Source organism: Equus caballus, chromosome 2, assembly GCF_041296265.1.
Source record: "Equus caballus isolate H_3958 breed thoroughbred chromosome 2, TB-T2T, whole genome shotgun sequence".
Taxonomy (NCBI): domain Eukaryota; kingdom Metazoa; phylum Chordata; class Mammalia; order Perissodactyla; family Equidae; genus Equus; species Equus caballus.
The window spans coordinates 1,425,967-1,437,050 of NC_091685.1; positions in this window are offsets into that span (position 1 = coordinate 1,425,967).

An 11,084-nucleotide genomic window follows, 5' to 3' on the forward strand; every position below is an offset into this window, starting at 1 on the left:
CTAGTTTTTTTCCATGAGAGCGAAGCTTCTGAAGTGAAGTATGGACTGCCTTGTCTCAACCTCCTGGAATATGACCTCATTCCTTCCCCCGCTGGGTCCACTCATTAAGCAGCCTGCCCATCCTGCTCCATCAGGCAGCCTGCCAGGCATGCACTTGGCATAGGAGTCCCAGTTCAGGGCCAAGGCAGCCTTTACTGTTTAAGAGCGTGGACTTTGGAGTTAAGCAGACCAGGGTTTGGAGCCTGAATCCATCACTCACTAGCGGTGTGGTCTTGGGCAAGTTTCTTATCTCTCTGAGCCTTGACTTCATTATCTGTAAAGTGGAACCAACAAAAGTGCCTAATTCATAACGTATTTGTGAGGATCAAATTAAATAATCCATGAGCCTACCCCAGAGAGAGCTTCATAAATGTTGAGCATTACTTTTCTACTCAAGAACTTCTCTTGCCCTTTGGCAGGTCATGAATTTCCCTGGGATGGAGCAGTGGTGGAGGGAGAAAGGGGGGAGGGGAATTGGCACGTATTGAGCACCTATGATGTACCAGGTGCCGCACTGACATATCTGCGAGACTTGTCTCCCCCAAACCACATGACAACCGCGTGTTGTCGAGTGAACATCAGCCCCATTTTCCAGTGGAAGGGATGCAGATTGTAGAGTCGACAAACCTGGGTTGGAATCCAGGTTCTGAAACTCACTTGCCATGTAAGTCAGGGCAATGCCCTTCCCCTCTTGGGGCCTCGGTTCCCCAGCAGTTGTGGCAATTCCTGTCTGGTAGGCTTGCTGTGCAGGTTTTACAAGCGAACACTGTGTAAAGACACTCAGCCAGATGATGCTTAGTTCATGTGCTTTATTCCCACGAGAGCCCCTGGTTGAGAGCTGGGCTTGAATGGAGAGGGGGAAAACATGGAGATATGCCAGGAAGGGGACCCCAGGGCATGAGGATTCTGGAGGGGACACACTTCTCTTACTCCCTGAGAAGTGGGCTGCTATTAACACCATGAGTGGACTTCCCCGTTGGACTGGCAAAAAGATTCAGATGCCAGCTGGCTCCATCCCCTACCTTTCTGGGCCCAGGACCTGAGAAGGGATGGTAATGATACAGCAGGAAAGAGTTCAAACAGCAGATCTGAAGGTCAGCACACCTGGGGTTAGCTCTGGCTTTGCCACTTATCAGCCACGTGACTTTGGACAAGTAATCCTAATCTCTCTGAGCCTCGATTCCCCACCCAAAATGGGGATACTGTCATGTGTTCTGGTGTCTATCGTTGTAAGACAAACCATCCCCAAATGTAATGGCTGACAACAATGATCCCCTCTCAGGGTTCTGTGTTGCCTGGGCTCGGCTGGGGGCTGCTGCTTGTGGTCTCAGGCCATTGCAGTTGGCTGGCTGGGGCCGGAGTCATCTGAAGGCTCAGCGGGGCTGGACATCCAAGGTGGCTTTCCCACTCGCCTGTCCAGCATTTGAACTGGGAGCGCTGGCAGGGCACCTCTCTCACCGCGTGGCCTCTCCACGTGCTGCCTGGGGCTTCTGCACACAGGTGGGCTCAGGGCAGCCAGATTTCTCACGGGGCAGCTTCTCACTCAGCCTTGCAGGTCTTTGTGTCCATTTCGCTGCAATCTGCTGGATACAGGTGACACTCAGCCAGCCCAGATTCAAGGGAGGAGGGTCAGGATTTGCAGCCACCTTTAAAGCGCTACACCACACAGCCCGCGTCCCTCACAGGGCTACTGTGAATGTGAGGAAAGACGTGGGAAGGTCCTTGGCGAGATCATTAAAGAGACATGCGGTTAGTGTTCCAGATGCGTCCTTCCTCTCTCCCTAAACCAGGCCCTCATCCTCTCTCTCCCGTACTAGTGGCCTCCAGAGTTGTTTCTCTGACTCCGCTGTCACCCCATTGAGTGTATCCTTCATAAATACCTGCCTCAGTGATCTGTCTAAACTGAAAGTGCATGTGCATGTGTCCTCTAATGGAAAACCAGCATTAGTGCCAAGGCCCTTTGTGATGTGGCCTCGCTCACCTGTGCAGCCTTGATGGCCACATACTCCCAACACCCTCACCGTATTATTCTGTTCCACCCGGTAGTCCTTCAGTGTCTTTGCTCACACCATTCTTTCTCCCCACAACTCCCGTCTCCTTCTGCCTTTGCCCAAACTCCCACTTTTCTAGTAACCCTTACTCATGTTTTAAGATTCCCCTCAAACGTCTTCACCGAGAAGACCGTCCACTCTCCCTTTCCACCACTGCTCCACATACCTGTTGGATTCAAGTACCCCTCTATGTGCTCCCATAAATCCAGTCCTCACTGCAGACTGGCCTTCTTGCCATTCCCCAAGCATGTCAAGCATGTTCCTGACTCAGGGCCTTCGCATGTGCTGTTCCCTTTGCCTGTGATGATTGTTTCCTAAATGTGCACTACATAACTGGCTTCCTCACTCATTCAGGTCTCGCTCGGATCTCACCCGCTCAGAAAAGCCTGCCCTGACTCGCCTATCCAAATAGCACACCCTCCATCCCTCTCCATCCTCTTGACTCGCTTCTTGCCTTTCAAGGTGCCTGCCATCTGTCTCAGTGTCTACGCAATGCTGTGCTGCAGCTGCCCCGCACCAGCTTGCGAGAGCCAATTGCTTGCATCTCCCAAATCGGTGTTCAGTGATGCCAAGTTGGAAGCTTGAAATTAGCCATGGGGAGAGTATTGACACAAAGAAAAGAACCAAATGCTACAAATTATGGTATTCTCTATTTTTTCTGGAGAACCAGTTGTTAAACACCTCCCTGTATACTCCTGTGTATACGTGTTTGTTTATTGATGATCTCCTCCACTAGATTAGAATTTCCATAAAGGTAGAGATTTGCTAATTCTGTATTCCCAGCATGTAGTGCGGTCCCTGACACAAAGTGTGTAATCAATAACATTTGTTGAATGAATGAATAAACATGCAAACCATCTAATGAGTAACAATAATTACACCGAATTGTGTGTTGAGATCCATGAAAGCAAAAATTGGCTCTTTTTTCATCTTTTGCACCTACCAGAGAGCCTAGTCCATAGAAGGAGCTCAGGAAATGTTTATAAACAAGTAAACACACTCTGCAAAGGGCTGTATTCAGGTCAGATCCAGCTGCACCCTGATGAGCATCAAAAAACTGGACTGGACACCTCCTCCAGTATTTTCCATCATGTGCCAAAGACAGAAACAAGTACAAGACCATCAGGGAAAAGGCGCTCACCTGGGCGGCGGGAGCCCAGGGCGCGGATCCCAGGGCTGCTGCATGTGCTATCTGATCTTGGGCAAGTCTCTTCCCAACCCGCCCCTCAGTCTCCCTGTGGGTAAAATGAAGCACTTGGGAATAGATGGCGGGGCCCCTCTAATTCGCAAACTGTGGTTGAGTCTGTGTCTGGAGCTGCCCCGGGCAGGGCTGCTGTAAGGTAGGACAGAAGGTGGCAGACCTGGCGGAACTGGCTTCCTATGGGTACAGGAGTCAGGGTGTTCCCAACCCCCATAAGTGGCAGATGGCAGAGGGCTCCAGAGTCCAGAACACTGGTAGTTGTGGGACAGGTCCTTTGTCCTTCCCGTGTCGCTACCCCCGCCCAGAAACCAGAGCCTGTGGGCCCATTGCATCTCCTCCCACCTGCCTCTGCGCCATGACGCTGGCACCTGACCTGAGGCTTCCCTGAAAACGATCTGCGCTTTGCCCACTTCGCCTCCTGGCACTGGACGCGGATGGACAGGCCTGGCAGCGGAGAGGAGCAGGGACGCTCCCCATTCTTGGTAGCCTCAGCTTATCATGACAAACAGGTTGGCTGAGGTGGCCTGCCAGCACCTTGCTTCCTGTTGTCACTTGTGCTCCGTGGAGGTGATCCTGCCGCGGAAGAGCCCTGGTTTTGACAGGAAAGCTGGCACTTGCTGAGTCTTCCCGTGTGCCAGGTGCTGCTCTGAGCCAGGGCGTGGCAGGCAGGCTACACACCCGGGGTGAGTCCTACGTTTGTATGAGCCCCTGTTTGTAGGGTCCGTGAGCTAAGAATGTATTCTCCATTTTAAATAATTCTTTAAATACCTCCATAATAGCCTTGAATTTTGCTCCTCAGCCCACAAGTCTGAAATATTTACTATCTAGCCTTTTAAAAAAACAGTTTCTAATCCCTGCTCAAAGTTTTAACATGGATGAACTCCTAATCCTCACAATAACCTTACGAATAAGTAAGTTACTATTCCTCCCATTTTACCGATGAGGAAACAGAGGCACAGAGAAGTTAAGCGGTTTATTGAAAGTCAAATGGCTGGTAAATGGCGAAGTCAGGACTTGAACCCAGGCTGCTGGCTTCTGAGTTCCTTCTTAACACCAAACTGCTTGATGTTTTCACTAACTGGCTGTGTGACCTTGAAGAAGTCATTTCTCTGCCTCTGTTAAATGAGGTTAAAAAGGCACCAACCCCTGTCAGAGTTCTGACTTGGGGTAGGGGGGCTTTGAAATCAGCAGACTGCAGGAAACCTGTGATGCCTTTTCTGCAGACCGTGCAAAGGTCTGGGTTTGTGCACAGTTCCATTTATTTGAGGAGAGAAGCCATCATTTTCCTCAGAAATGGATTCCATGACGCAAAACAGATTAGAACCACTGCACTAGCTTTTCTGGAAAGGTGGCTCCAGCTTTAACATTCCTTGATGTTATTGATTTGGGATGTCATTTTTGTCCCTCAAATGTTATCCGTAGGTTGTGCCCAAATGTTATTTATTCCAGTTTTCTTTTTTATGTAAATGTTATCTATTATGTTCCTCTCTGCACCCTCAAAGTTCTACACACTCATCATTGAGAAAAATGAGAAAAAACAGGCATGCTTAAGAGCAAGTTGGGTTTTTCTATTGATGTATTCTGCAATTCTGGGTGAATAATCCATGTTAGTGAGAAGAACAGGAACTGTGCTTTATAATCCCTTATTGTAATTATTCATAGGATTCTACGCTATTTATTCAACAAATCTGTACTGAGCCCCCACCAGGCGGTCCTTGCTGCATAGACCATGAGCTCCTCAGAGTTGGGGTTAGGCGCTATTTGCCTTTTACCCCCTCAGCCTGGCACAGGCCTGGCCCTTGGTGGGCACTCAGTAAGGGTTTGAAATGCATCACTGATGCCCGGCAGGCTGGAGAGATGGACATATGAGAAATCAGCAGCGTGGGTGGGGAATGGGGCCGCCGGGGGCTGAGCAGGTGAGTTCCATTGGCTCCTGGTTGCCTCCCAATTGACACCGGCCCGTGATCCTAGAGATTTGAGGGCCGTCCTCATTTTCCCATCAGTCCTGGTGTGAAAGGTTATAGCTGAAGTTCAGCTGACAGAGCCAGGACTTCCCACATGAATCCAAAGACATGAGTCCAATTTCTTGCATCCCACTTAGGCCAGAGGAACAATGGGGGTTTTCTGGCGCTTTGTCCAGACCCCAACCTCCCCACGTTAGAGAACAATGAAGTCTCCTCTCTGATGCCTGCTCATTCTCCCTGGACTCCCGAACTTTTCCTCTCTCCCCCTCCTCCTCGCTTCGTCTTCCGTCCCACTGACAGCTAGTGACTCAACTGCTGAGAGTGGGAGTGGAGTGCAAGATCCTGAGCTCGTTCGCTCCCAGAGTGATGGGCCCGGGAGCATCAGGAGACGAACAGCCACAGAGGCAGGGAAGAGCAGAAGGGCAACCACAGTGGAGGACCGGGGTGTGGGGGGGGGGTATGTGCGCCCGTGGGAAGGGCGGCACCGGAGCTGGGGAGAGAATCTCCTGCTGGGAAGAGCGGCAGGTTCTGTCCTCTCGAGCTTTGACCAGCCACTAACTTGTACTAGGCTGGACTTCCTTCACCTGCCCAGGGCTGACACTGCCTTGTCCGCTGCCCTAAAAGGGTGAGTTCAACCAAGACTACGTTGTTGGATGAAATAGAATCTCTATCATTACTTGGATTCCGTTGAGAGACTATTGTGATGCTTTGATTCGGCAGCTGGAGAAGAAGAAGAGATTGAGATGTGGTTTGAGCTTGTACACTAGTGAACTTGTACAAAAGTGTGGTGGAGTTTAAAACATTTGCGGTCAGGAAATTCACATGTCTGTAGCAGCATGGTGCAACAGAAAGAGCATAATCTCAGAAGCAGACAAAATGAATGTGAATTCCAGCTCTGCCATTCGCTGTCTATGTGTCTGGGGCAAGTGGCCTTTTTCCTGAGTTTCCTTATTTATAAAGTGAGAATAGCAGAAGCTATCCCATTTAGATGTTGCAAGGACAGAGATAACACATATTGAGCAGGTGGCCTATAATAGGCTCTCACTAAGCTATAGACAAGTATTGCCCAGAAACCATCTCTTTCTAGGAAAAAGGAATTAGTAGGTTAGGGACAGTTTGGGTTATGCACACCTTCCCAGGCAAAGGGTTAGAGAGGCGAGGGGACAGGAGCAAGCCCTCCTTCACAGCTTCCCAGGGCCCCTCTCCTGGCATCTCCTGAGATCGCCCTCACATGATGTCATTTGTTGAATGGGGCCACTGGCAGAAACAGTGCCACAGCTCAGGAGTGAGGCTGGCACAGGAGGAAGGATGGGGCCTAGGCATGTTTCCCCTGGAGAAAGGCAAAGAGCTGGCAGGGAGAGAGGAGGAGACCCCGGGACAGGCAAGCTGGCTTCCCATCAACGCCTGAGGGACCACTGAGTGGAAGCACCTACTCCTTACTTCTCCAAGGATGGAAATTCGGGTAAGTTTGTAACATTTACAGAGGCACAGGATTGCCCTAAATATGACGACGAACATCCTCGTAAAGTTAGCTGGGACTGGAACGGGTTGTCTCGTGGGTCAGGAGGGATGTTCGGTCATCCCAGGTAGTGCATAAGCACCTGTTTAGGATTTGGAGAAGGGATTCCTCTCTTTGGGTGGGAGACTGGAATAAATGGCCTCTAAGCTCCTTTTCGATCATTCCAGCAAGCACCACTTGGACCAGGACTGCGCAGAAAGGTAGGCCACTGTGGGAGTGGCAGCAGGGACTTGAGACCTCTCACTACCTGCCCTCACCTCTGGAACAGCTGAAAGGGTTTAGAAACAGTACCTTCACGCCCCTCCATCCAGTGGGTGTCAGGCACCGCCTGGCCAGCTCTGGGAGAGGAGGCACTGGGACTCGTAAAGGGGGTGAGAAATGCGGCTGCCTCAGAAATGTGACAAGATTCCCCGCTATCTCCTCATTTGTGGCCAAATCTCTCTGGACATTGATGGGCCCAAGAGCCAGTGAGATTAACTACAAAGTAGCTACGAAGTTGTTGGGGGTGTTATTGGCTTTTCCTTTACCGTAAAGCCCTTAAAAGAAGCCACCTGGGGTCGGCTCAGTGGCACAGTGGTTAAGTTTGCATGGTCTGCTTCGGTGGCCCAGGAATCGCTGGTTCCGATCCCGGGTGCGGACATGGCAGCGCTCAGCAAGCCATGCTGTGGTAGGCGTCCCACATATAAAGTAGAGGAAGATGGGTATGGATGTTAGCTCAGGGCCAGTCTTCCTCAGCAAAAAGAGGAGGATTGGCGGCAGCTGTTAGCTCAGGGCTAATCTTCCTCAAAAAAAACCCAAAACAAAACAAAAAAAGAAGCCACCTACCTGTAGAGGAAGAGAGCAGATGAGGAGCCTGTCTTGGTCTGCAGTTTGTGATGAGGAGATCAGGCCAAGAAGATGAGGAAGAGAAGTTCACAGACAGGAGATCCTGAAATGAAACCATGACCCACTTTAGGGGAAATGGCAGTCACTTCAAATCCTGATGAACTACAAAAACCAAGCAGAACCACAGACGTCACGGCCAACCTCTCCTAAAGTACCTAGCCTCCACCCAAATGAGCAAGAGCAAACAGAGAAACATATTGTCTTTCCAGAAGAGTGAAAAGATCAGACATTCCATTCCCTAGGCAGCCGGGACCCAAACCCCACCCCATTTACCAACCCCACGTCTGTGACCTACTCTCGCTCACTCAGGACTCCAGCAAGAGACTAAACTGTGTCATGGAAAGTGTGGGTGTTCGTGTCACCAGACCTGGGCTCAACTCCCTCTATACTGATTTCTACCTGTGTGACCTTAAGCCTCAGTTTCCTCATCAGGTGAATGGGGACAAGAGGAATTGTTTTGTAGGGTTGCTGAGAGCATTATAGGGAATTTATTTATGAAGAGCATGGCACATATGTCAGTGATCAATATAAATGACAGTTCAAATAAATAATAGGAACTATGGCCAATGGAACAAAAGACAAGTAGAAGCAAAAGCAGAAACTTTACCCCAAGTACTTCCTCCAAAACTTGAGGGATTGACTTGTTTTAGAATTTTGTTATAAACATTTTAATAACAGCAAAAAAGAAAATACAGAGAGCATACCTACCCCCTGGCTCTTTCGAATTCTAATATTTTGCAATACTTGGGTCACATTTTTAAAGAGATGAAATAGTGAAGATACAGTTGTATACCCCTTGTCTATTCCATTTGTACAATTAAGGGAAAGAAAGAAAAATAAAAGAAACCCCTAGGAAGGTGAGAGGGCATGTAACCTCTTCACCCCTTCAGTCCTCTTCCATCTTTGCTAATCTGCACGCACATCTGCAGTCAGCGGACCTGGATTCTCCCCCCCGGCCTCGTGACCTGTAAACATGTGACCATGAGCGAGTCCTGCTCTCCTCCCAAGGCCTCTGTTTCCACATCTGTGAAGTAGGGATGATGATATCTTCCCTGCCTGCTCCCCGTGGGTGGAGCAGGGATTCCTGCAGGTGAGGGGCGTGGAAATGCTGAAGTACTATCTGTTTGTAGATAATCTCTGTATTCTGCCTCCAGGGGCAGGATGATAAGGGCCTAAGGCAGCCCCCCGCCTCACCGCCCATCTCCTTAGGCCTGAGCTTCAGCAATCCCCATGCTCACTAGCTTTGTGCAGAAGTCTTCAATGGTCTCAAAGCATTGGCACATTCCTGAGACAGCTGTAACAACGGCGAAGATTAATTCTCCGTGTATGCCAAACACTGTGTTGTGTATTTTATATTCTTTATCTTGAATTTATTAAAATAATTATTGATGGTAAGTATTTTTTCTCATTAATGAAACACAGTTTTATTTTTGTGTTTTGTTTTTATAAATCACATCTTTAAACATAAAACCACTGTGTTGGTATTGGTCTTATACCAAGGAAAACCAGATAATCAACACCAGCTTAGAAAACAGAGTACAAGAATAGATGAAATATAAAGTTCAATGGGGGAAAAGCACGTTCTTAATAACAAGGCGGGAAATCATCCTTTTTGCAGACATTGGGGAAATGTTGGCATTATTACTTCATTTTATAATTAAAGAAACTGAGGCCCAGAGTGATGAAGTAACTTGCTCAAAACCACACGGTGAGTGAGTGATGAAAAACCAGAATTTGAGGCAAAGTCTCACTAGATCCCAAGCCCATTTTCTTTCTTTCCTTTTTTTTCTTTTTTCTTTCTTTCTTTCTTTTTAAGATTGGCACCTGAGTTAACAACTGTTGCCAGTCTTTTTTTTTTTTTCTCTGCTTTTTCTCCCCAAAGCCTCCCGGTTCATAGTTGTATATTTTTAGTTGTGGGTCCTTCTAGTTGTGGCATGTGGGCGCCGCCTCAGTGTGGCTTGGTGAGCGGTGCCACGTCCACGCCCAGGATCCGAACTGGCGAAACCCTGGGCTGCCGAAGCGGATCGTGCGAACGTAACCACTGGCCATGGGCCGGGCCCTGTCCATCTTCTTTCAACCACCCAGCACTGCTCGTCTCCAGAGCCTCTATGGGCTCTTGGCCTCATCAGACCAAATCTCTCCTCCCTACAGCCGCAGGGCTGAGAGAAGTTAGGGATCATGTATGAAAGCAAAAATCACACTCAGGGTATCATTAGCCAGTCTTCCTTGAAACTGGGTGTTTGGAGGTGGTTAGGGTGGGGATAGAGGTGAGCGCTGGGGTAGGTAATGGGAAGTGGACTAGGAGAGAAGTACTGGATCGACATGAACACTCAGAGAGTGCACTGATCCTGCGACACTCTGGGCACAGCCGCATGTTAATAACCCCGATAAACCCTGCTGAGTGCAGGATGGTGCTGGGCTACAGTGCTCAGGTGGCTCCTGCCCCCGAGGTACACTTGACAAGCCTGGGTTCATGGAATGCTCTTGTAAATATCTAAAGATTAAAAGTAAAAAAATATAGAGATAAAGCTAACACGTGATATTTTGCAGACCTAGGCAGGAAACGGACCAAGGGAGGGGGGAGAATCAGAGTGGGGGTTGTGCACACTTCAAAACTCATCGTGGTGTTTGTGTGCCCGTTGGGGAAAGCCTGGCAGAACCACAGAATCGCAGGGTGTGGGGGGTCATCTCTGCTTCTCCCCATCTTCCACAGAGGATACCGAGGACTGGCTCCTTTGATCCCCTTCCTGCCACACGTCACATGGACGGGGCGGCAGACGTTTGCAGACTTCAGAGCACTGGCCCAGGGACGGCCCAGCCGTTCGCGGCTGTCCTCACTGAGCCGTCAGACACCGCCGCACACGCTCCTGGGCCCAAGAACCTTTCCCCAGCAGCTGTCCTCTTGCCAGCCCGGGACCCACTAGAAAAGCAAGCGGCTGCCTCTGCCACTTGTAGAGGGTTGTGGCTACCTAGTCAGTAGCTGGAAATGTGACAAAATAGGATACTTAAAAACTAAAAATGCAGCCTGACATTTTTAGTGTCTTACAGTTTAAAAAGTTGTGGCACCTACTACTCATCTATTTAGATTTGATTCTTAGAATGACTTATGAAATAGAGAGACACTATTATCTCCATTTTAGAGGGGAAGAAAGAAGTCCAGAAAAGCTGGTGTTGCCATTCTGCTATGTGACAGGAATTAGGCAAGCACAGAGAAGGGTCACTCCCCTGAGTACAACAGGGCCTATCAGGGAAGGCTTCCTGGAGGTGACCCAAGAGCTGAGTAGAAAAACACATTTATGCACTAAATAGATGAAGGGGAGACTCCAGGTAGATGACGCTACAAAGGCTTGAGAACATAAGACTGGAGAGGCTGACAGGAGCAAAATGAAGATGATGATGATGGTGGGGACAGCAGCAAGCACCTG